The sequence below is a fragment of the Schistocerca gregaria genome, chromosome 3, assembly GCF_023897955.1.
Source record: "Schistocerca gregaria isolate iqSchGreg1 chromosome 3, iqSchGreg1.2, whole genome shotgun sequence".
NCBI lineage: Eukaryota > Metazoa > Arthropoda > Insecta > Orthoptera > Acrididae > Schistocerca > Schistocerca gregaria.
In genome coordinates, this window is record NC_064922.1 from 20,757,513 (window position 1) to 20,780,709 (window position 23,197).

At 49.4% G+C, this 23,197-nt stretch overlaps 12 non-coding genes across 12 annotated transcripts; all 12 read left to right on the plus strand.

The window, feature by feature from the left end:
- Positions 1-440: 440 nt before the first annotated feature.
- Trnaa-agc (transfer RNA alanine (anticodon AGC)) lies at positions 441-514 on the plus strand. Its single transcript has one exon. It is a non-coding gene; the product is annotated as a tRNA-Ala (tRNA).
- A 1,387-nt stretch (positions 515-1,901) lies between these two features.
- Trnaa-agc (transfer RNA alanine (anticodon AGC)) lies at positions 1,902-1,975 on the plus strand. Its single transcript has one exon. It is a non-coding gene; the product is annotated as a tRNA-Ala (tRNA).
- A 1,388-nt stretch (positions 1,976-3,363) lies between these two features.
- Positions 3,364-3,437, plus strand: Trnaa-agc (transfer RNA alanine (anticodon AGC)). Its single transcript has one exon. It is a non-coding gene; the product is annotated as a tRNA-Ala (tRNA).
- A 2,997-nt stretch (positions 3,438-6,434) lies between these two features.
- On the plus strand, positions 6,435-6,511 carry Trnaa-agc (transfer RNA alanine (anticodon AGC)). The gene has a single exon. It is a non-coding gene; the product is annotated as a tRNA-Ala (tRNA).
- Positions 6,512-9,360: 2,849 nt separating this feature from the next.
- Trnaa-agc (transfer RNA alanine (anticodon AGC)) lies at positions 9,361-9,434 on the plus strand. Its single transcript has one exon. It is a non-coding gene; the product is annotated as a tRNA-Ala (tRNA).
- Positions 9,435-10,832: 1,398 nt separating this feature from the next.
- Positions 10,833-10,906, plus strand: Trnag-acc (transfer RNA glycine (anticodon ACC)). Its single transcript has one exon. It is a non-coding gene; the product is annotated as a tRNA-Gly (tRNA).
- A 1,386-nt stretch (positions 10,907-12,292) lies between these two features.
- Trnaa-agc (transfer RNA alanine (anticodon AGC)) lies at positions 12,293-12,366 on the plus strand. Its single transcript has one exon. It is a non-coding gene; the product is annotated as a tRNA-Ala (tRNA).
- A 2,858-nt stretch (positions 12,367-15,224) lies between these two features.
- Trnaa-agc (transfer RNA alanine (anticodon AGC)) lies at positions 15,225-15,298 on the plus strand. The gene has a single exon. It is a non-coding gene; the product is annotated as a tRNA-Ala (tRNA).
- Positions 15,299-16,696: 1,398 nt separating this feature from the next.
- On the plus strand, positions 16,697-16,770 carry Trnag-acc (transfer RNA glycine (anticodon ACC)). The gene has a single exon. It is a non-coding gene; the product is annotated as a tRNA-Gly (tRNA).
- Positions 16,771-19,627: 2,857 nt separating this feature from the next.
- On the plus strand, positions 19,628-19,701 carry Trnaa-agc (transfer RNA alanine (anticodon AGC)). The gene has a single exon. It is a non-coding gene; the product is annotated as a tRNA-Ala (tRNA).
- Positions 19,702-21,098: 1,397 nt separating this feature from the next.
- Positions 21,099-21,172, plus strand: Trnaa-agc (transfer RNA alanine (anticodon AGC)). The gene has a single exon. It is a non-coding gene; the product is annotated as a tRNA-Ala (tRNA).
- A 1,377-nt stretch (positions 21,173-22,549) lies between these two features.
- Positions 22,550-22,623, plus strand: Trnaa-agc (transfer RNA alanine (anticodon AGC)). The gene has a single exon. It is a non-coding gene; the product is annotated as a tRNA-Ala (tRNA).
- The last annotated feature ends 574 nt before the right edge of the window (positions 22,624-23,197 follow it).

Consider the following 23,197-nt stretch of genomic DNA (forward strand, 5'->3'; position numbering starts at 1 on the left):
CCCGGCTCCTCCATGTTTTGTGGTCAGTGCATGGTAAGTGTTGGTCGCAGCGAACATAAACGCACGCAAGAAGTTGCAAAACCAGCGTCACAGACTGATATGATGTATACTGTCATAAGGAGAGCAAGATGTAAGTGTGGGGACCGGCTGTTATCGTGGTGTCATCGAGTGCAGATCTGTCTTAGGTATCACGGCTTAACGTCATTGAAGTCTAGAGGTGGACAACACGTTCGTCTTACTCAGAGCGGTGTCTGAACTCTATTTTCGACGTTATGCGTGCCACTTTCATTGTGGCCAACTACGATTCGATACAGAATGCACGAAACCTGAAAGACACCCTCACTGATACATAGAGAGTAGTGTTTGTCTGCGGAATAATGGGAGTGCAAGGGTCTGTGACGTTGATATGACTGTATGTAGCACTACCAGTTATCTGGGGGGGTGGGCGTAGCTCAGATGGTAGAGCGCTCGCTTAGCGTGCGAGAGGTACTGGGATCGATACCCAGCGCTTCCAGAATTTTTAACACACCTACATGCGCACCTTGCGATGCAAGTGGAATAATTCCCAACCGGCAGAGGTGTGTAGGCAGATACAAGCGAACGATTAGCATCCACAATTGCGCCGATTTCACGTAAATCCCACTGCACGTTCCCATTCTTTGCGTGCAGTCGGCTGCTACTGGTGTTGCTGGTTGTGACTGCTGATAACAGATGCCGTAGCAATCAATTCATGGAGTGAGTTGTATGTTTTGCGATAGTCGGTCTCTGACAAGGAAGCACAGGTGATATAGGTGCGAACAGAGGAAGCTTACAGCCCCTCGCTGCCTGCAGACACAGCGCAGCCACACTAGAAGAGCGGCCTAAGCCGTAGGCGAAATGTGCTCATTCGCTTTGGCGCGACGTCGAACTATAAATAAGGCTGTCACTAGCGTGAGCGTCGTGTAAAGTCGGAAAAGTCATCTGCATGGGTGATTGCCAAGTTTGGGGAGCGTTTCGTAGTACGATCAGTGCAAAGGGGAAGCGGAAACTTGTTGTGTCCCAGTGTTTTGCAGTTGGACGACAAGAGTTTGACACAGTAGCAAAGTGCGAGGCACTGAGTTGGCATGAACAATGGAGAGGACAATGGGGCTTGAGATGTGCTTGTTACCTCAGGTGCTGTGTGATTGTGGACAAGGAGTGAAATGGACCAATTTGTGACCGCCCTTTCAATTTAAGCCGTTCAAAACAGACGGAATTTGCATTCGTAATACCAGAGCATCGAAACTACTTGGAACTCTTGTGTATATGAACGTGTCCGCGCCTTTGTATTCTGGTACCTTCGCCGCTACAAACCAACCAACCATCGTGTCCGTGCACATCAGAGTCGCAAAGAATGGAGAATAGCCAGGCTTGGTCGTGTGTGTAGCTGTAGCTCAGTTGGCAGATCGTTCGCTTAGCGTGTGAACGGTCTCGGTTTCAAGCCCCAGCTCCTCCATGTTTTGTGGTCAGTGCATGGTAAGTGTTGGTCGCAGCGAACATAAACGCACGCAAGAAGTTGCAAAACCAGCGTCACAGACTGATATGATGTATACTGTCATAAGGAGAGCAAGATGTAAGTGTGGGGACCGGCTGTTATCGTGGTGTCATCGAGTGCAGATCTGTCTTAGGTATCACGGCTTAACGTCATTGAAGTCTAGAGGTGGACAACACGTTCGTCTTACTCAGAGCGGTGTCTGAACTCTATTTTCGACGTTATGCGTGCCACTTTCATTGTGGCCAACTACGATTCGATACAGAATGCACGAAACCTGAAAGACACCCTCACTGATACATAGAGAGCAGTGTTTGTCTGCGGAATAATGGGAGTGCAAGGGTCTGTGACGTTGATATGACTGTATGTAGCACTACTAGTTATCGGGGGGGGTGGGCGTAGCTCAGATGGTAGAGCGCTCGCTTAGCGTGCGAGAGGTACTGGGATCGATACCCAGCGCCTCCAGAATTTTTAACACACCTACATGCGCACCTTGCGATGCAAGTGGAATAATTCCCAACCGGCAGAGGTGTGTAGGCAGATACAAGCGAACGATTAGCATCCACAATTGCGCCGATTTCACGTAAATCCCACTGCACGTTCCCATTCTTTGCGTGCAGTCGGCTGCTACTGGTGTTGCTGGTTGTGACTGCTGATAACAGATGCCGTAGCAATCAATTCATGGAGTGAGTTGTATGTTTTGCGATAGTCTGTCTCTGACAACGAAAGCACAGGTGATATAGGTGCGAACACAGGAAGCTTGCAGCCCCTCGCTGCCTGCAGACACAGGGCAGCCACACTAGAAGAGCGGCCTAAGCCGTAGGCGAAATGTGCTCATTCGCTTTGGCGCGACGTCGAACTATAAATAAGGCTGTCACTAGCGTGAGCGTCGTGTAAAGTCGGAAAAGTCATCTGCATGGGTGATTGCCAAGTTTGGGGAGCGTTTCGTAGTACGATCAGTGCAAAGGGGAAGCGGAAACTTGTTGTGTCCCAGTGTTTTGCAGTTGGACGACAAGAGTTTGACACAGTAGCAAAGTGCGAGGCACTGAGTTGGCATGAACAATGGAGAGGACAATGGGGCTTGAGATGTGCTTGTTACCTCAGGTGCTGTGTGATTGTGGACAAGGAGTGAAATGGACCAATTTGTGACCGCCCTTTCAATTTAAGCCGTTCAAAACAGACGGAATTTGCATTCGTAATACCAGAGCATCGAAACTACTTGGAACTCTTGTGTATATGAACGTGTCCGCGCCTTTGTATTCTGGTACCTTCGCCGCTACAAACCAACCAACCATCGTGTCCGTGCACATCAGAGTCGCAAAGAATGGAGAATAGCCAGGCTTGGTCGTGTGTGTAGCTGTAGCTCAGTTGGCAGATCGTTCGCTTAGCGTGTGAACGGTCTCGGTTTCAAGCCCCGGCTCCTCCATGTTTTGTGGTCAGTGCATGGTAAGTGTTGGTCGCAGCGAACATAAACGCACGCAAGAAGTTGCAAAACCAGCGTCACAGACTGATATGATGTATACTGTCATAAGGAGAGCAAGATGTAAGTGTGGGGACCGGCTGTTATCGTGGTGTCATCGAGTGCAGATCTGTCTTAGGTATCACGGCTTAACGTCATTGAAGTCTAGAGGTGGACAACACGTTCGTCTTACTCAGAGCGGTGTCTGAACTCTATTTTCGACGTTATGCGTGCCACTTTCATTGTGGCCAACTACGATTCGATACAGAATGCACGAAACCTGAAAGACACCCTCACTGATACATAGAGAGCAGTGTTTGTCTGCGGAATAATGGGAGTGCAAGGGTCTGTGACGTTGATATGACTGTATGTAGCACTACTAGTTATCGGGGGGGGTGGGCGTAGCTCAGATGGTAGAGCGCTCGCTTAGCGTGCGAGAGGTACTGGGATCGATACCCAGCGCCTCCAGAATTTTTAACACACCTACATGCGCACCTTGCGATGCAAGTGGAATAATTCCCAACCGGCAGAGGTGTGTAGGCAGATACAAGCGAACGATTAGCATCCACAATTGCGCCGATTTCACGTAAATCCCACTGCACGTTCCCATTCTTTGCGTGCAGTCGGCTGCTACTGGTGTTGCTGGTTGTGACTGCTGATAACAGATGCCGTAGCAATCAATTCATGGAGTGAGTTGTATGTTTTGCGATAGTCTGTCTCTGACAACGAAAGCACAGGTGATATAGGTGCGAACACAGGAAGCTTGCAGCCCCTCGCTGCCTGCAGACACAGGGCAGCCACACTAGAAGAGCGGCCTAAGCCGTAGGCGAAATGTGCTCATTCGCTTTGGCGCGACGTCGAACTATAAATAAGGCTGTCACTAGCGTGAGCGTCGTGTAAAGTCGGAAAAGTCATCTGCATGGGTGATTGCCAAGTTTGGGGAGCGTTTCGTAGTACGATCAGTGCAAAGGGGAAGCGGAAACTTGTTGTGTCCCAGTGTTTTGCAGTTGGACGACAAGAGTTTGACACAGTAGCAAAGAGCGAGGCACTGAGTTGGCATGAACAATGGAGAGCACAATGGGGCTTGAGATGTGCTTGTTACCTCAGGTGCTGTGTGATTGTGGACAAGGAGTGAAATGGACCAATTTGTGACCGCCCTTTCAATTTAAGACGTTCAAAACAGACGGAATTTGCATTCGTAATACCAGAGCATCGAAACTACTTGGAACTCTTGTGTATATGAACGTGTCCGCGCCTTTGTATTCTGGTACCTTCGCCGCTACAAACCAACCAACCATCGTGTCCGTGCACATCAGAGTCGCAAAGAATGGAGAATAGCCAGGCTTGGTCGCGTGTGTAGCTGTAGCTCAGTTGGCAGATCGTTCGCTTAGCGTGTGAACGGTCTCGGTTTCAAGCCCCGGCTCCTCCATGTTTTGTGGTCAGTGCATGCTAAGTGTTGGTCGCAGCGAACATAAACGCACGCAAGAAGTTGCAAAACCAGCGTCAAAGACTGATATGATGTATACTGTCATAAGGAGAGCAAGATGTAAGTGTGGGGACCGGCTGTTATCGTGGTGTCATCGAGTGCAGATCTGTCTTAGGTATCACGGCTTAACGTCATTGAAGTCTAGAGGTGGACAACACGTTCGTCTTACTCAGAGCGGTGTCTGAACTCTATTTTCGACGTTATGCGTGCCACTTTCATTGTGGCCAACTACGATTCGATACAGAATGCACGAAACCTGAAAGACACCCTCACTGATACATAGAGAGTAGTGTTTGTCTGCGGAATAATGGGAGTGCAAGGGTCTGTGACGTTGATATGACTCTATGTAGCACTACTAGTTATCGGGGGGGTGGGCGTAGCTCAGATGGTAGAACGCTCGCTTAGCGTGCGAGAGGTACTGGGATCGATACCCAGCGCCTCCAGAATTTTTAACACACCTACATGCGCACCTTGCCATGCAAGTGGAATAATTCCCAACCGGCAGAGGTGTGTGGGCAGATACAAGCAAACGATTAGCTCGCTTAGCGTGCGAGAGGTACTGGGATCGATACCCAGCGCCTCCAGAATTTTTAACACACCTACATGCGCACCTTGCCATGCAAGTGGAATAATTCCCAACCGGCAGAGGTGTGTGGGCAGATACAAGCAAACGATTAGCATCCACAATTGCGCCGATTTCACGTAAATCCCACTGCACGTTCCCATTCTTTGCGTGCAGTCGACTGCTACTGGTGTTGCTGGTTGTGACTGCTGATAACAGATGCCGTAGCAATCAATTCATGGAGTGAGTTGTATGTTTTGCGATAGTCTGTCTCTGACAACGAAAGCACAGGTGATATAGGTGCGAACACAGGAAGCTTGCAGCCCCTCGCTGCCTGCAGACACAGGGCAGCCACACTAGAAGAGCGGCCTAAGCCGTAGGCGAAATGTGCTCATTCGCTTTGGCGCGACGTCGAACTATAAATAAGGCTGTCACTAGCGTGAGCGTTGCGTGAGCGTCGTGTAAAGTCGGAAAAGTCATCTGCATGGGTGATTGCCAAGTTTGGGGAGCGTTTCGTAGTACGATCAGTGCAAAGGGGAAGCGGAAACTTGTTGTGTCCCAGTGTTTTGCAGTTGGACGACAAGAGTTTGACACAGTAGCAAAGAGCGAGGCACTGAGTTGGCATGAACAATGGAGAGCACAATGGGGCTCGAGATGTGCTTGTTACCTCAGGTGCTGTGTGATTATGGACAAGGAGTGAAATGGACCAATTTGTGAACGCCCTTTCAATTTAAGACGTTCAAAACAGACGGAATTTGCATTTGTAATACCAGAGCATCGAAACTACTTGGAACTCTTGTGTATATGAACGTGTCCGCGCCTTTGTATTCTGGTACCTTCGCCGCTACAAACCAACCAACCATCGTGTCCGTGCACATCAGAGTCGCAAAGAATGGAGAATAGCCAGGCTTGGTCGTGTGTGTAGCTGTAGCTCAGTTGGCAGATCGTTCGCTTAGCGTGTGAACGGTCTCGGTTTCAAGCCCCGGCTCCTCCATGTTTTGTGGTCAGTGCATGGTAAGTGTTGGTCGCAGCGAACATAAACGCACGCAAGAAGTTGCAAAACCAGCGTCACAGACTGATATGATGTATACTGTCATAAGGAGAGCAAGATGTAAGTGTGGGGACCGGCTGTTATCGTGGTGTCATCGAGTGCAGATCTGTCTTAGGTATCACGGCTTAACGTCATTGAAGTCTAGAGGTGGACAACACGTTCGTCTTACTCAGAGCGGTGTCTGAACTCTATTTTCGACGTTATGCGTGCCACTTTCATTGTGGCCAACTACGATTCGATACAGAATGCACGAAACCTGAAAGACACCCTCACTGATACATAGAGAGCAGTGTTTGTCTGCGGAATAATGTGAGTGCAAGGGTCTGTGACGTTGGTATGACTGTATGTAGCACTACTAATTATCAGGGGGCAGGGCGTAGCTCAGATGGTAGAGCGCTCGCTTAGCGTGCGAGAGGTACTGGGATCGATACCCAGCGCCTCCAGAATTTTTAACACACCTACATGCGCACCTTGCGATGCAAGTGGAATAATTCCCAACCGGCAGAGGTGTGTAGGCAGATACAAGCGAACGATTAGCATCCACAATTGCGCCGATTTCACGTAAATCCCACTGCACGTTCCCATTCTTTGCGTGCAGTCGGCTGCTACTGGTGTTGCTGGTTGTGACTGCTGATAACAGATGCCGTAGCAATCAATTCATGGAGTGAGTTGTATGTTTTGCGATAGTCTGTCTCTGACAACGAAAGCACAGGTGATATAGGTGCGAACACAGGAAGCTTGCAGCCCCTCGCTGCCTGCAGACACAGGGCAGCCACACTAGAAGAGCGGCCTAAGCCGTAGGCGAAATGTGCTCATTCGCTTTGGCGCGACGTCGAACTATAAATAAGGCTGTTACTAGCGTGAGCGTCGTGTAAAGTCGGAAATGTCATCTGCATGGGTGATTGCCAAGTTTGGGGAGCGTTTCGTAGTACGATCAGTGCAAAGGGGAAGCGGAACCTTGTTGTGTCCCAGTGTTTTGCAGTTGGACGACAAGAGTTTGACACAGTAGCAAAGAGCGAGGCACTGAGTTGGCATGAACAATGGAGAGCACAATGGGGCTTGAGATGTGCTTGTTACCTCAGGTGCTGTGTGATTGTGGACAAGGAGTGAAATGGACCAATTTGTGACCGCCCTTTCAATTTAAGACGTTCAAAACAGACGGAATTTGCATTCGTAATACCAGAGCATCGGAACTACTTGGAACTCTTGTGTATGTGAACGTGTCCGCGCCTTTGTATTCTGGTACCTTCGCCGCTACAAACCAACCAACCATCGTGTCCGTGCACATCAGAGTCGCAAAGAATGGAGAATAGCCAGGCTTGGTCGTGTGTGTAGCTGTAGCTCAGTTGGCAGATCGTTCGCTTAGCGTGTGAACGGTCTCGGTTTCAAGCCCCGGCTCCTCCATGTTTTGTGGTCAGTGCATGGTAAGTGTTGGTCGCAGCGAACATAAACGCACGCAAGAAGTTGCAAAACCAGCGTCACAGACTGATATGATGTATACTGTCATAAGGAGAGCAAGATGTAAGTGTGGGGACCGGCTGTTATCGTGGTGTCATCGAGTGCAGATCTGTCTTAGGTATCACGGCTTAACGTCATTGAAGTCTAGAGGTGGACAACACGTTCGTCTTACTCAGAGCGGTGTCTGAACTCTATTTTCGACGTTATGCGTGCCACTTTCATTGTGGCCAACTACGATTCGATACAGAATGCACGAAACCTGAAAGACACCCTCACTGATACATAGAGAGTAGAGTTTGTCTGCGGAATAATGGGAGTGCAAGGGTCTGTGACGTTGATATGACTCTATGTAGCACTACTAGTTATCGGGGGGGTGGGCGTAGATCAGATGGTAGAGCGCTCGCTTAGCGTGCGAGAGGTACTGGGATCGATACCCAGCGCCTCCAGAATTTTTAACACACCTACATGCGCACCTTGCGATGCAAGTGGAATAATTCCCAACCCGGCAGAGGTGTGTAGGCAGATACAAGCGAACGATTAGCATCCACAATTGCGCCGATTTCACGTAAATCCCACTGCACGTTCCCATTCTTTGCGTGCAGTCGGCTGCTACTTGTGTTGCTGGTTGTGACTGCTGATAACAGATGCCGTAGCAATCAATTCATGGAGTGAGTTGTATGTTTTGCGATAGTCTGTCTCTGACAACGAAAGCACAGGTGATATAGGTGCGAACACAGGAAGCTTGCAGCCCCTCGCTGCCTGCAGACACAGGGCAGCCACACTAGAAGAGCGGCCTAAGCCGTAGGCGAAATGTGCTCATTCGCTTTGGCGCGACGTCGAACTATAAATAAGGCTGTCACTAGCGTGAGCGTCGTGTAAAGTCGGAAAAGTCATCTGCATGGGTGATTGCCAAGTTTGGGGAGCGTTTCGTAGTACGATCAGTGCAAAGGGGAAGCGGAAACTTGTTGTGTCCCAGTGTTTTGCAGTTGGACGACAAGAGTTTGACACAGTAGCAAAGAGCGAGGCACTGAGTTGGCATGAACAATGGAGAGCACAATGGGGCTTGAGATGTGCTTGTTACCTCAGGTGCTGTGTGATTGTGGACAAGGAGTGAAATGGACCAATTTGTGACCGCCCTTTCAATTTAAGACGTTCAAAACAGACGGAATTTGCATTCGTAATACCAGAGCATCGAAACTACTTGAAACTCTTGTGTATATGAACGTGTCCGCGCCTTTGTATTCTGGTACCTTCGCCGCTACAAACCAACCAACCATCGTGTCCGTGCACATAAGATTCGCAAAGAATGGAGAATAGCCAGGCTTGGTCGTTTGTGTAGCTGTAGCTCAGTTGGCAGATCGTTCGCTTAGCGTGTGAACGGTCTCGGTTTCAAGCCCCGGCTCCTCCATGTTTTGTGGTCAGTGCATGGTAAGTGTTGGTCGCAGCGAACATAAACGCACGCAAGAAGTTGCAAAACCAGCGTCACAGACTGATATGATGTATACTGTCATAAGGAGAGCAAGATGTAAGTGTGGGGACCGGCTGTTATCGTGGTGTCATCGAGTGCAGATCTGTCTTAGGTATCACGGCTTAACGTCATTGAAGTCTAGAGGTGGACAACACGTTCGTCTTACTCAGAGCGGTGTCTGAACTCTATTTTCGACGTTATGCGTGCCACTTTCATTGTGGCCAACTACGATTCGATACAGAATGCACGAAACCTGAAAGACACCCTCACTGATACATAGAGAGCAGTGTTTGTCTGCGGAATAATGTGAGTGCAAGGGTCTGTGACGTTGATATGACTGTTTGTAGCACTACTAGTTATCGGAGGGGTGGGCGTAGCTCAGATGGTAGAGCGCTCGCTTAGCGTGCGAGAGGTACTGGGATCGATACCCAGCGCTTCCAGAATTTTTAACACACCTACATGCGCACCTTGCGATGCAAGTGGAATAATTCCCAACCGGCAGAGGTGTGTAGGCAGATACAAGCGAACGATTAGCATCCACAATTGCGCCGATTTCACGTAAATCCCACTGCACGTTCCCATTCTTTGCGTGCAGTCGACTGCTACTGGTGTTGCTGGTTGTGACTGCTGATAACAGATGCTGTAGCAATCAATTCATGGAGTGAGTTGTATGTTTTGCGATAGTCTGTCTCTGACAACGAAAGCACAGGTGATATAGGTGCGAACACAGGAAGCTTGCAGCCCCTCGCTGCCTGCAGACACAGGGCAGCCACACTAGAAGAGCGGCCTAAGCCGTAGGCGAAATGTGCTCATTCGCTTTGGCGCGACGTCGAACTATAAATAAGGCTGTCACTAGCGTGAGCGTTGCGTGAGCGTCGTGTAAAGTCGGAAAAGTCATCTGCATGGGTGATTGCCAAGTTTGGGGAGCGTTTCGTAGTACGATCAGTGCAAAGGGGAAGCGGAAACTTGTTGTGTCCCAGTGTTTTGCAGTTGGACGACAAGAGTTTGACACAGTAGCAAAGAGCGAGGCACTGAGTTGGCATGAACAATGGAGAGCACAATGGGGCTCGAGATGTGCTTGTTACCTCAGGTGCTGCGTGATTATGGACAAGGAGTGAAATGGACCAATTTGTGACCGCCCTTTCAATTTAAGACGTTCAAAACAGACGGAATTTGCATTTGTAATACCAGAGCATCGAAACTACTTGGAACTCTTGTGTATATGAACGTGTCCGCGCCTTTGTATTCTGGTACCTTCGCCGCTACAAACCAACCAACCATCGTGTCCGTGCACATCAGAGTCGCAAAGAATGGAGAATAGCCAGGCTTGGTCGTGTGTGTAGCTGTAGCTCAGTTGGCAGATCGTTCGCTTAGCGTGTGAACGGTCTCGGTTTCAAGCCCCGGCTCCTCCATGTTTTGTGGTCAGTGCATGGTAAGTGTTGGTCGCAGCGAACATAAACGCACGCAAGAAGTTGCAAAACCAGCGTCACAGACTGATATGATGTATACTGTCATAAGGAGAGCAAGATGTAAGTGTGGGGACCGGCTGTTATCGTGGTGTCATCGAGTGCAGATCTGTCTTAGGTATCACGGCTTAACGTCATTGAAGTCTAGAGGTGGACAACACGTTCGTCTTACTCAGAGCGGTGTCTGAACTCTATTTTCGACGTTATGCGTGCCACTTTCATTGTGGCCAACTACGATTCGATACAGAATGCACGAAACCTGAAAGACACCCTCACTGATACATAGAGAGCAGTGTTTGTCTGCGGAATAATGTGAGTGCAAGGGTCTGTGACGTTGGTATGACTGTATGTAGCACTACTAGTTATCAGGGGGGTGGGCGTAGCTCAGATGGTAGAGCGCTCGCTTACCGTGCGAGAGGTACTGGGATCGATACCCAGCGCCTCCAGAATTTTTAACACACCTACATGCGCACCTTGCGATGCAAGTGGAATAATTCCCAACCGGCAGAGGTGTGTAGGCAGATACAAGCGAACGATTAGCATCCACAATTGCGCCGATTTCACGTAAATCCCACTGCACGTTCCCATTCTTTGCGTGCAGTCGGCTGCTACTGGTGTTGCTGGTTGTGACTGCTGATAACAGATGCCGTAGCAATCAATTCATGGAGTGAGTTGTATGTTTTGCGATAGTCTGTCTCTGACAACGAAAGCACAGGTGATATAGGTGCGAACACAGGAAGCTTGCAGCCCCTCGCTCCCTGCAGACACAGGGCAGCCACACTAGAAGAGCGGCCTAAGCCGTAGGCGAAATGTGCTCATTCCTTTGGCGCGACGTCGAACTATAAATAAGGCTGTTACTAGCGTGAGCGTCGTGTAAAGTCGGAAAAGTCATCTGCATGGGTGATTGCCAAGTTTGGGGAGCGTTTCGTAGTACGATCAGTGCAAAGGGGAAGTGGAAACTTGTTGTGTCCCAGTGTTTTGCAGTTGGACGACAAGAGTTTGACACAGTAGCAAAGAGCGAGGCACTGAGTTGGCATGAACAATGGAGAGCACAATGGGGCTTGAGATGTGCTTGTTACCTCAGGTGCTGTGTGATTGTGGACAAGGAGTGAAATGGACCAATTTGTGACCGCCCTTTCAATTTAAGACGTTCAAAACAGACGGAATTTGCATTCGTAATACCAGAGCATCGAAACTACTTGGAACTCTTGTGTATATGAACGTGTCCGCGCCTTTGTATTCTGGTACCTTCGCCGCTACAAACCAACCAACCATCGTGTCCGTGCACATCAGATTCGCAAAGAATGGAGAATAGCCAGGCTTGGTCGTGTGTGTAGCTGTAGCTCAGTTGGCAGATCGTTCGCTTAGCGTGTGAACGGTCTCGGTTTCAAGCCCCGGCTCCTCCATGTTTTGTGGTCAGTGCATGGTAAGTGTTGGTCGCAGCGAACATAAACGCACGCAAGAAGTTGCAAAACCAGCGTCACAGACTGATATGATGTATACTGTCATAAGGAGAGCAAGATGTAAGTGTGGGGACCGGCTGTTATCGTGGTGTCATCGAGTGCAGATCTGTCTTAGGTATCACGGCTTAACGTCATTGAAGTCTAGAGGTGGACAACACGTTCGTCTTACTCAGAGCGGTGTCTGAACTCTATTTTCGACGTTATGCGTGCCACTTTCATTGTGGCCAACTACGATTCGATACAGAATGCACGAAACCTGAAAGACACCCTCACTGATACATAGAGAGCAGTGTTTGTCTGCGGAATAATGTGAGTGCAAGGGTCTGTGACGTTGATATGACTGTTTGTAGCACTACTAGTTATCGGAGGGGTGGGCGTAGCTCAGATGGTAGAGCGCTCGCTTAGCGTGCGAGAGGTACTGGGATCGATACCCAGCGCTTCCAGAATTTTTAACACACCTACATGCGCACCTTGCGATGCAAGTGGAATAATTCCCAACCGGCAGAGGTGTGTAGGCAGATACAAGCGAACGATTAGCATCCACAATTGCGCCGATTTCACGTAAATCCCACTGCACGTTCCCATTCTTTGCGTGCAGTCGACTGCTACTGGTGTTGCTGGTTGTGACTGCTGATAACAGATGCTGTAGCAATCAATTCATGGAGTGAGTTGTATGTTTTGCGATAGTCTGTCTCTGACAACGAAAGCACAGGTGATATAGGTGCGAACACAGGAAGCTTGCAGCCCCTCGCTGCCTGCAGACACAGGGCAGCCACACTAGAAGAGCGGCCTAAGCCGTAGGCGAAATGTGCTCATTCGCTTTGGCGCGACGTCGAACTATAAATAAGGCTGTCACTAGCGTGAGCGTTGCGTGAGCGTCGTGTAAAGTCGGAAAAGTCATCTGCATGGGTGATTGCCAAGTTTGGGGAGCGTTTCGTAGTACGATCAGTGCAAAGGGGAAGCGGAAACTTGTTGTGTCCCAGTGTTTTGCAGTTGGACGACAAGAGTTTGACACAGTAGCAAAGAGCGAGGCACTGAGTTGGCATGAACAATGGAGAGCACAATGGGGCTCGAGATGTGCTTGTTACCTCAGGTGCTGCGTGATTATGGACAAGGAGTGAAATGGACCAATTTGTGACCGCCCTTTCAATTTAAGACGTTCAAAACAGACGGAATTTGCACTTGTAATACCAGAGCATCGAAACTACTTGGAACTCTTGTGTATATGAACGTGTCCGCGCCTTTGTATTCTGGTACCTTCGCCGCTACAAACCAACCAACCATCGTGTCCGTGCACATCAGAGTCGCAAAGAATGGAGAATAGCCAGGCTTGGTCGTGTGTGTAGCTGTAGCTCAGTTGGCAGATCGTTCGCTTAGCGTGTGAACGGTCTCGGTTTCAAGCCCCGGCTCCTCCATGTTTTGTGGTCAGTGCATGGTAAGTGTTGGTCGCAGCGAACATAAACGCACGCAAGAAGTTGCAAAACCAGCGTCACAGACTGATATGATGTATACTGTCATAAGGAGAGCAAGATGTAAGTGTGGGGACCGGCTGTTATCGTGGTGTCATCGAGTGCAGATCTGTCTTAGGTATCACGGCTTAACGTCATTGAAGTCTAGAGGTGGACAACACGTTCGTCTTACTCAGAGCGGTGTCTGAACTCTATTTTCGACGTTATGCGTGCCACTTTCATTGTGGCCAACTACGATTCGATACAGAATGCACGAAACCTGAAAGACACCCTCACTGATACATAGAGAGCAGTGTTTGTCTGCGGAATAATGTGAGTGCAAGGGTCTGTGACGTTGGTATGACTGTATGTAGCACTACTAGTTATCAGGGGGGTGGGCGTAGCTCAGATGGTAGAGCGCTCGCTTACCGTGCGAGAGGTACTGGGATCGATACTCAGCGCCTCCAGAATTTTTAACACACCTACATGCGCACCTTGCGATGCAAGTGGAATAATTCCCAACCGGCAGAGGTGTGTAGGCAGATACAAGCGAACGATTAGCATCCACAATTGCGCCGATTTCACGTAAATCCCACTGCACGTTCCCATTCTTTGCGTGCAGTCGGCTGCTACTGGTGTTGCTGGTTGTGACTGCTGATAACAGATGCCGTAGCAATCAATTCATGGAGTGAGTTGTATGTTTTGCGATAGTCTGTCTCTGACAACGAAAGCACAGGTGATATAGGTGCGAACACAGGAAGCTTGCAGCCCCTCGCTGCCTGCAGACACAGGGCAGCCACACTAGAAGAGCGGCCTAAGCCGTAGGCGAAATGTGCTCATTCCTTTGGCGCGACGTCGAACTATAAATAAGGCTGTTACTAGCGTGAGCGTCGTGTAAAGTCGGAAAAGTCATCTGCATGGGTGATTGCCAAGTTTGGGGAGCGTTTCGTAGTACGATCAGTGCAAAGGGGAAGTGGAAACTTGTTGTGTCCCAGTGTTTTGCAGTTGGACGACAAGAGTTTGACACAGTAGCAAAGAGCGAGGCACTGAGTTGGCATGAACAATGGAGAGCACAATGGGGCTTGAGATGTGCTTGTTACCTCAGGTGCTGTGTGATTGTGGACAAGGAGTGAAATGGACCAATTTGTGACCGCCCTTTCAATTTAAGACGTTCAAAACAGACGGAATTTGCATTCGTAATACCAGAGCATCGAAACTACTTGGAACTCTTGTGTATATGAACGTGTCCGCGCCTTTGTATTCTGGTACCTTCGCCGCTACAAACCAACCAACCATCGTGTCCGTGCACATCAGATTCGCAAAGAATGGAGAATAGCCAGGCTTGGTCGTGTGTGTAGCTGTAGCTCAGTTGGCAGATCGTTCGCTTAGCGTGTGAACGGTCTCGGTTTCAAGCCCCGGCTCCTCCATGTTTTGTGGTCAGTGCATGGTAAGTGTTGGTCGCAGCGAACATAAACGCACGCAAGAAGTTGCAAAACCAGCGTCACAGACTGATATGATGTATACTGTCATAAGGAGAGCAAGATGTAAGTGTGGGGACCGGCTGTTATCGTGGTGTCATCGAGTGCAGATCTGTCTTAGGTATCACGGCTTAACGTCATTGAAGTCTAGAGGTGGACAACACGTTCGTCTTACTCAGAGCGGTGTCTGAACTCTATTTTCGACGTTATGCGTGCCACTTTCATTGTGGCCAACTACGATTCGATACAGAATGCACGAAACCTGAAAGACACCCTCACTGATACATAGAGAGCAGTGTTTGTCTGCGGAATAATGTGAGTGCAAGGGTCTGTGACGTTGATATGACTGTTTGTAGCACTACTAGTTATCGGAGGGGTGGGCGTAGCTCAGATGGTAGAGCGCTCGCTTAGCGTGCGAGAGGTACTGGGATCGATACCCAGCGCTTCCAGAATTTTTAACACACCTACATGCGCACCTTGCGATGCAAGTGGAATAATTCCCAACCGGCAGAGGTGTGTAGGCAGATACAAGCGAACGATTAGCATCCACAATTGCGCCGATTTCACGTAAATCCCACTGCACGTTCCCATTCTTTGCGTGCAGTCGACTGCTACTGGTGTTGCTGGTTGTGACTGCTGATAACAGATGCTGTAGCAATCAATTCATGGAGTGAGTTGTATGTTTTGCGATAGTCTGTCTCTGACAACGAAAGCACAGGTGATATAGGTGCGAACACAGGAAGCTTGCAGCCCCTCGCTGCCTGCAGACACAGGGCAGCCACACTAGAAGAGCGGCCTAAGCCGTAGGCGAAATGTGCTCATTCGCTTTGGCGCGACGTCGAACTATAAATAAGGCTGTCACTAGCGTGAGCGTTGCGTGAGCGTCGTGTAAAGTCGGAAAAGTCATCTGCATGGGTGATTGCCAAGTTTGGGGAGCGTTTCGTAGTACGATCAGTGCAAAGGGGAAGCGGAAACTTGTTGTGTCCCAGTGTTTTGCAGTTGGACGACAAGAGTTTGACACAGTAGCAAAGAGCGAGGCACTGAGTTGGCATGAACAATGGAGAGCACAATGGGGCTCGAGATGTGCTTGTTACCTCAGGTGCTGCGTGATTATGGACAAGGAGTGAAATGGACCAATTTGTGACCGCCCTTTCAATTTAAGACGTTCAAAACAGACGGAATTTGCACTTGTAATACCAGAGCATCGAAACTACTTGGAACTCTTGTGTATATGAACGTGTCCGCGCCTTTGTATTCTGGTACCTTCGCCGCTACAAACCAACCAACCATCGTGTCCGTGCACATCAGAGTCGCAAAGAATGGAGAATAGCCAGGCTTGGTCGTGTGTGTAGCTGTAGCTCAGTTGGCAGATCGTTCGCTTAGCGTGTGAACGGTCTCGGTTTCAAGCCCCGGCTCCTCCATGTTTTGTGGTCAGTGCATGGTAAGTGTTGGTCGCAGCGAACATAAACGCACGCAAGAAGTTGCAAAACCAGCGTCACAGACTGATATGATGTATACTGTCATAAGGAGAGCAAGATGTAAGTGTGGGGACCGGCTGTTATCGTGGTGTCATCGAGTGCAGATCTGTCTTAGGTATCACGGCTTAACGTCATTGAAGTCTAGAGGTGGACAACACGTTCGTCTTACTCAGAGCGGTGTCTGAACTCTATTTTCGACGTTATGCGTGCCACTTTCATTGTGGCCAACTACGATTCGATACAGAATGCACGAAACCTGAAAGACACCCTCACTGATACATAGAGAGCAGTGTTTGTCTGCGGAATAATGTGAGTGCAAGGGTCTGTGACGTTGGTATGACTGTATGTAGCACTACTAGTTATCAGGGGGGTGGGCGTAGCTCAGATGGTAGAGCGCTCGCTTACCGTGCGAGAGGTACTGGGATCGATACCCAGCGCCTCCAGAATTTTTAACACACCTACATGCGCACCTTGCGATGCAAGTGGAATAATTCCCAACCGGCAGAGGTGTGTAGGCAGATACAAGCGAACGATTAGCATCCACAATTGCGCCGATTTCACGTAAATCCCACTGCACGTTCCCATTCTTTGCGTGCAGTCGGCTGCTACTGGTGTTGCTGGTTGTGACTGCTGATAACAGATGCCGTAGCAATCAATTCATGGAGTGAGTTGTATGTTTTGCGATAGTCTGTCTCTGACAACGAAAGCACAGGTGATATAGGTGCGAACACAGGAAGCTTGCAGCCCCTCGCTGCCTGCAGACACAGGGCAGCCACACTAGAAGAGCGGCCTAAGCCGTAGGCGAAATGTGCTCAATCCTTTGGCGCGACGTCGAACTATAAATAAGGCTGTTACTAGCGTGAGCGTCGTGTAAAGTCGGAAAAGTCATCTGCATGGGTGATTGCCAAGTTTGGGGAGCGTTTCGTAGTACGATCAGTGCAAAGGGGAAGTGGAAACTTGTTGTGTCCCAGTGTTTTGCAGTTGGACGACAAGAGTTTGACACAGTAGCAAAGAGCGAGGCACTGAGTTGGCATGAACAATGGAGAGCACAATGGGGCTTGAGATGTGCTTGTTACCTCAGGTGCTGTGTGATTGTGGACAAGGAGTGAAATGGACCAATTTGTGACCGCCCTTTCAATTTAAGACGTTCAAAACAGACGGAATTTGCATTCGTAATACCAGAGCATCGAAACTACTTGGAACTCTTGTGTATATGAACGTGTCCGCGCCTTTGTATTCTGGTACCTTCGCCGCTACAAACCAACCAACCATCGTGTCCGTGCACATCAGATTCGCAAAGAATGGAGAATAGCCAGGCTTGGTCGTGTGTGTAGCTGTAGCTCAGTTGGCAGATCGTTCGCTTAGCGTGTGAACGGTCTCGGTTTCAAGCCCCGGCTCCTCCATGTTTTGTGGTCAGTGCATGGTAAGTGTTGGTCGCAGCGAACATAAACGCACGCAAGAAGTTGCAAAACCAGCGTCACAGACTGATATGATGTATACTGTCATAAGGAGAGCAAGATGTAAGTGTGGGGACCGGCTGTTATCGTGGTGTCATCGAGTGCAGATCTGTCTTAGGTATCACGGCTTAACGTCATTGAAGTCTAGAGGTGGACAACACGTTCGTCTTACTCAGAGCGGTGTCTGAACTCTATTTTCGACGTTATGCGTGCCACATTCATTGTGGCCAACTACGATTCGATACAGAATGCACGAAACCTGAAAGACACCCTCACTGACACATAGAGAGTAGTGTTTGTCTGCGGAATAATGGGAGTGCAAGGGTCTGTGACGTTGATATGACTGTTTGTAGCACTACTAGTTATCGGAGGGGTGGGTGTAGCTCAGATGGTAGAGCGCTCGCTTAGCGTGCGAGAGGTACTGGGATCGATACCCAGCGCTTCCAGAATTTTTAACACACCTACATGCGCACCTTGCGATGCAAGTGGAATAATTCCCAACCGGCAGAGGTGTGTAGGCAGATACAAGCGAACGATTAGCATCCACAATTGCGCCGATTTCACGTAAATCCCACCGCACGTTCCCATTCTTTGCGTGCAGTCGGCTGCTACTGGTGTTGCTGGTTGTGACTGCTGATAACAGATGCCGTAGCAATCAATTCATGGAGTGAGTTGTATGTTTTGCGATAGTCTGTCTCCGACAACGAAAGCACAGGTGATATAGGTGCGAACACAGGAAGCTTGCAGCCCCACGCTGCCTGCAGACACAGGGCAGCCACACTAGAAGAGCGGCCTAAGCCGTAGGCGAAATGTGCTCATTCGCTTTGGCGCGACGTCGAACTATAAATAAGGCTGTCACTAGCGTGAGCGTTGCGTGAGCGTCGTGTAAAGTCGGAAAAGTCATCTGCATGGGTGATTGCCAAGTTTGGGGATTGTTTCGTAGTACGATCAGTGCAAAGGGGAAGCGGAAACTTGTTGTGTCCCAGTGTTTTGCAGTTGGACGACAAGAGTTTGACACAGTAGCAAAGAGCGAGGCACTGAGTTGGCATGAACAATGGAGAGCACAATGGGGCTTGAGATGTGCTTGTTACCTCAGGTGCTGTGTGATTGTGGACAAGGAGTGAAATGGACCAATTTGTGACCGCCCTTTCAATTTAAGACGTTCAAAACAGACGGAATTTGCATTCGTAATACCAGAGCATCGAAACTACTTGGAACTCTTGTGTATATGAACGTGTCCGCGCCTTTGTATTCTGGTACCTTCGCCGCTACAAACCAACCAACCATCGTGTCCGTGCACATCAGAGTCGCAAAGAATGGAGAATAGCCAGGCTTGGTCGTGTGTGTAGCTGTAGCTCAGTTGGCAGATCGTTCGCTTAGCGTGTGAACGGTCTCGGTTTCAAGCCCCGGCTCCTCCATGTTTTGTGGTCAGTGCATGGTAAGTGTTGGTCGCAGCGAACATAAACGCACGCAAGAAGTTGCAAAACCAGCGTCACAGACTGATATGATGTATACTGTCATAAGGAGAGCAAGATGTAAGTGTGGGGACCGGCTGTTATCGTGGTGTCATCGAGTGCAGATCTGTCTTAGGTATCACGGCTTAACGTCATTGAAGTCTAGAGGTGGACAACACGTTCGTCTTACTCAGAGCGGTGTCTGAACTCTATTTTCGACGTTATGCGTGCCACTTTCATTGTGGCCAACTACGATTCGATACAGAATGCACGAAACCTGAAAGACACCCTCACTGACACATAGAGAGTAGTGTTTGTCTGCGGAATAATGGGAGTGCAAGGGTCTGTGACGTTGATATGACTGTATGTAGCACTACTAGTTATCGGGGGGTGGGCGTAGCTCAGATGGTAGAGCGCTCGCTTAGCGTGCGAGAGGTACTGGGATCGATACCCAGTGCCTCCAGAATTTTTAACACACCTACATGCGCACCTTGCGATGCAAGTGGAATAATTCCCAACCGGCAGAGGTGTGTAGGCAGATACAAGCGAACGATTAGCATCCACAATTGCGCCGATTTCACGTAAATCCCACTGCACGTTCCCATTCTTTGCGTGCAGTCGGCTGCTACTGGTGTTGCTGGTTGTGACTGCTGATAACAGATGCCGTAGCAATCAATTCATGGAGTGAGTTGTATGTTTTGCGATAGTCTGTCTCTGACAACGAAAGCACAGGTGATATAGGTGCGAACACAGGAAGCTTGCAGCCCCTCGCTGCCTGCAGACACAGGGCAGCCACACTAGAAGAGCGGCCTAAGCCGTAGGCGAAATGTGCTCATTCGCTTTGGCGCGACGTCGAACTATAAATAAGGCTGTCACTAGCGTGAGCGTTGCGTGAGCGTCGTGTAAAGTCGGAAAAGTCATCTGCATGGGTGATTGCCAAGTTTGGGGAGCGTTTCGTAGTACGATCAGTGCAAAGGGGAAGCGGAACCTTGTTGTGTCCCAGTGTTTTGCAGTTGGACGACAAGAGTTTGACACAGTAGCAAAGAGCGAGGCACTGAGTTGGCATGAACAATGGAGAGCACAATGGGGCTTGAGATGTGCTTGTTACCTCAGGTGCTGTGTGATTGTGGACAAGGAGTGAAATGGACCAATTTGTGACCGCCCTTTCAATTTAAGACGTTCAAAACAGACGGAATTTGCATTCGTAATACCAGAGCATCGAAACTACTTGGAACTCTTGTGTATGTGAACGTGTCCGCGCCTTTGTATTCTGGTACCTTCGCCGCTACAAACCAACCAACCATCGTGTCCGTGCACATCAGAGTCGCAAAGAATGGAGAATAGCCAGGCTTGGTCGTGTGTGTAGCTGTAGCTCAGTTGGCAGATCGTTCGCTTAGCGTGTGAACGGTCTCGGTTTCAAGCCCCGGCTCCTCCATGTTTTGTGGTCAGTGCATGGTAAGTGTTGGTCGCAGCGAACATAAACGCACGCAAGAAGTTGCAAAACCAGCGTCACAGACTGATATGATGTATACTGTCATAAGGAGAGCAAGATGTAAGTGTGGGGACCGGCTGTTATCGTGGTGTCATCGAGTGCAGATCTGTCTTAGGTATCACGGCTTAACGTCATTGAAGTCTAGAGGTGGACAACACGTTCGTCTTACTCAGAGCGGTGTCTGAACTCTATTTTCGACGTTATGCGTGCCACTTTCATTGTGGCCAACTACGATTCGATACAGAATGCACGAAACCTGAAAGACACCCTCACTGACACATAGAGAGTAGTGTTTGTCTGCGGAATAATGGGAGTGCAAGGGTCTGTGACGTTGATATGACTGTATGTAGCACTACTAGTTATCGGGGGGTGGGCGTAGCTCAGATGGTAGAGCGCTCGCTTAGCGTGCGAGAGGTACTGGGATCGATACCCAGTGCCTCCAGAATTTTTAACACACCTACATGCGCACCTTGCGATGCAAGTGGAATAATTCCCAACAAGCGAACGATTAGCATCCACAATTGCGCCGATTTCACGTAAATCCCACTGCACGTTCCCATTCTTTGCGTGCAGTCGGCTGCTACTGGTGTTGCTGGTTGTGACTGCTGATAACAGATGCCGTAGCAATCAATTCATGGAGTGAGTTGTATGTTTTGCGATAGTCTGTCTCTGACAACGAAAGCACAGGTGATATAGGTGCGAACACAGGAAGCTTGCAGCCCCTCGCTGCCTGCAGACACAGGGCAGCCACACTAGAAGAGCGGCCTAAGCCGTAGGCGAAATGTGCTCATTCGCTTTGGCGCGACGTCGAACTATAAATAAGGCTGTCACTAGCGTGAGCGTTGCGTGAGCGTCGTGTAAAGTCGGAAAAGTCATCTGCATGGGTGATTGCCAAGTTTGGGGAGCGTTTCGTAGTACGATCAGTGCAAAGGGGAAGCGGAACCTTGTTGTGTCCCAGTGTTTTGCAGTTGGACGACAAGAGTTTGACACAGTAGCAAAGAGCGAGGCACTGAGTTGGCATGAACAATGGAGAGCACAATGGGGCTTGAGATGTGCTTGTTACCTCAGGTGCTGTGTGATTGTGGACAAGGAGTGAAATGGACCAATTTGTGACCGCCCTTTCAATTTAAGACGTTCAAAACAGACGGAATTTGCATTCGTAATACCAGAGCATCGAAACTACTTGGAACTCTTGTGTATGTGAACGTGTCCGCGCCTTTGTATTCTGGTACCTTCGCCGCTACAAACCAACCAACCATCGTGTCCGTGCACATCAGAGTCGCAAAGAATGGAGAATAGCCAGGCTTGGTCGTGTGTGTAGCTGTAGCTCAGTTGGCAGATCGTTCGCTTAGCGTGTGAACGGTCTCGGTTTCAAGCCCCGGCTCCTCCATGTTTTGTGGTCAGTGCATGGTAAGTGTTGGTCGCAGCGAACATAAACGCACGCAAGAAGTTGCAAAACCAGCGTCACAGACTGATATGATGTATACTGTCATAAGGAGAGCAAGATGTAAGTGTGGGGACCGGCTGTTATCGTGGTGTCATCGAGTGCAGATCTGTCTTAGGTATCACGGCTTAACGTCATTGAAGTCTAGAGGTGGACAACACGTTCGTCTTACTCAGAGCGGTGTCTGGACTCTATTTTCGACGTTATGCGTGCCACTTTCATTGTGGCCAACTACGATTCGATACAGAATGCACGAAACCTGAAAGACACCCTCACTGATACATAGAGAGTAGTGTTTGTCTGCGGAATAATGGGAGTGCAAGGGTCTGTGACGTTGATATGACTGTATGTAGCACTACTACTAGTTATCGGGGGGGTGGGCGTAGCTCAGATGGTAGAGCGCTCGCTTAGCGTGCGAGAGGTACTGGGATCGATACCCAGCGCCTCCAGAATTTTTAACACACCTACATGCGCACCTTGCGATGCAAGTGGAATAATTCCCAACCGGCAGAGGTGTGTAGGCAGATACAAGCGAACGATTAGCATCCACAATTGCGCCGATTTCACGTAAATCCCACTGCACGTTCCCATTCTTTGCGTGCAGTCGGCTGCTACTGGTGTTGCTGGTTGTGACTGCTGATAACAGATGCCGTAGCAATCAATTCATGGAGTGAGTTGTATGTTTTGCGATAGTCTGTCTCTGACAACGAAAGCACAGGTGATATAGGTGCGAACACAGGAAGCTTGCAGCCCCTCGCTGCCTGCAGACACAGGGCAGCCACACTAGAAGAGCGGCCTAAGCCGTAGGCGAAATGTGCTCATTCGCTTTGGCGCGACGTCGAACTATAAATAAGGCTGTCACTAGCGTGAGCGTTGCCTGAGCGTCGTGTAAAGTCGGAAAAGTCATCTGCATGGGTGATTGCCAAGTTTGGGGAGCGTTTCGTAGTACGATCAGTGCAAAGGGGAAGCGGAAACTTGTTGTGTCCCAGTGTTTTGCAGTTGGACGACAAGAGTTTGACACAG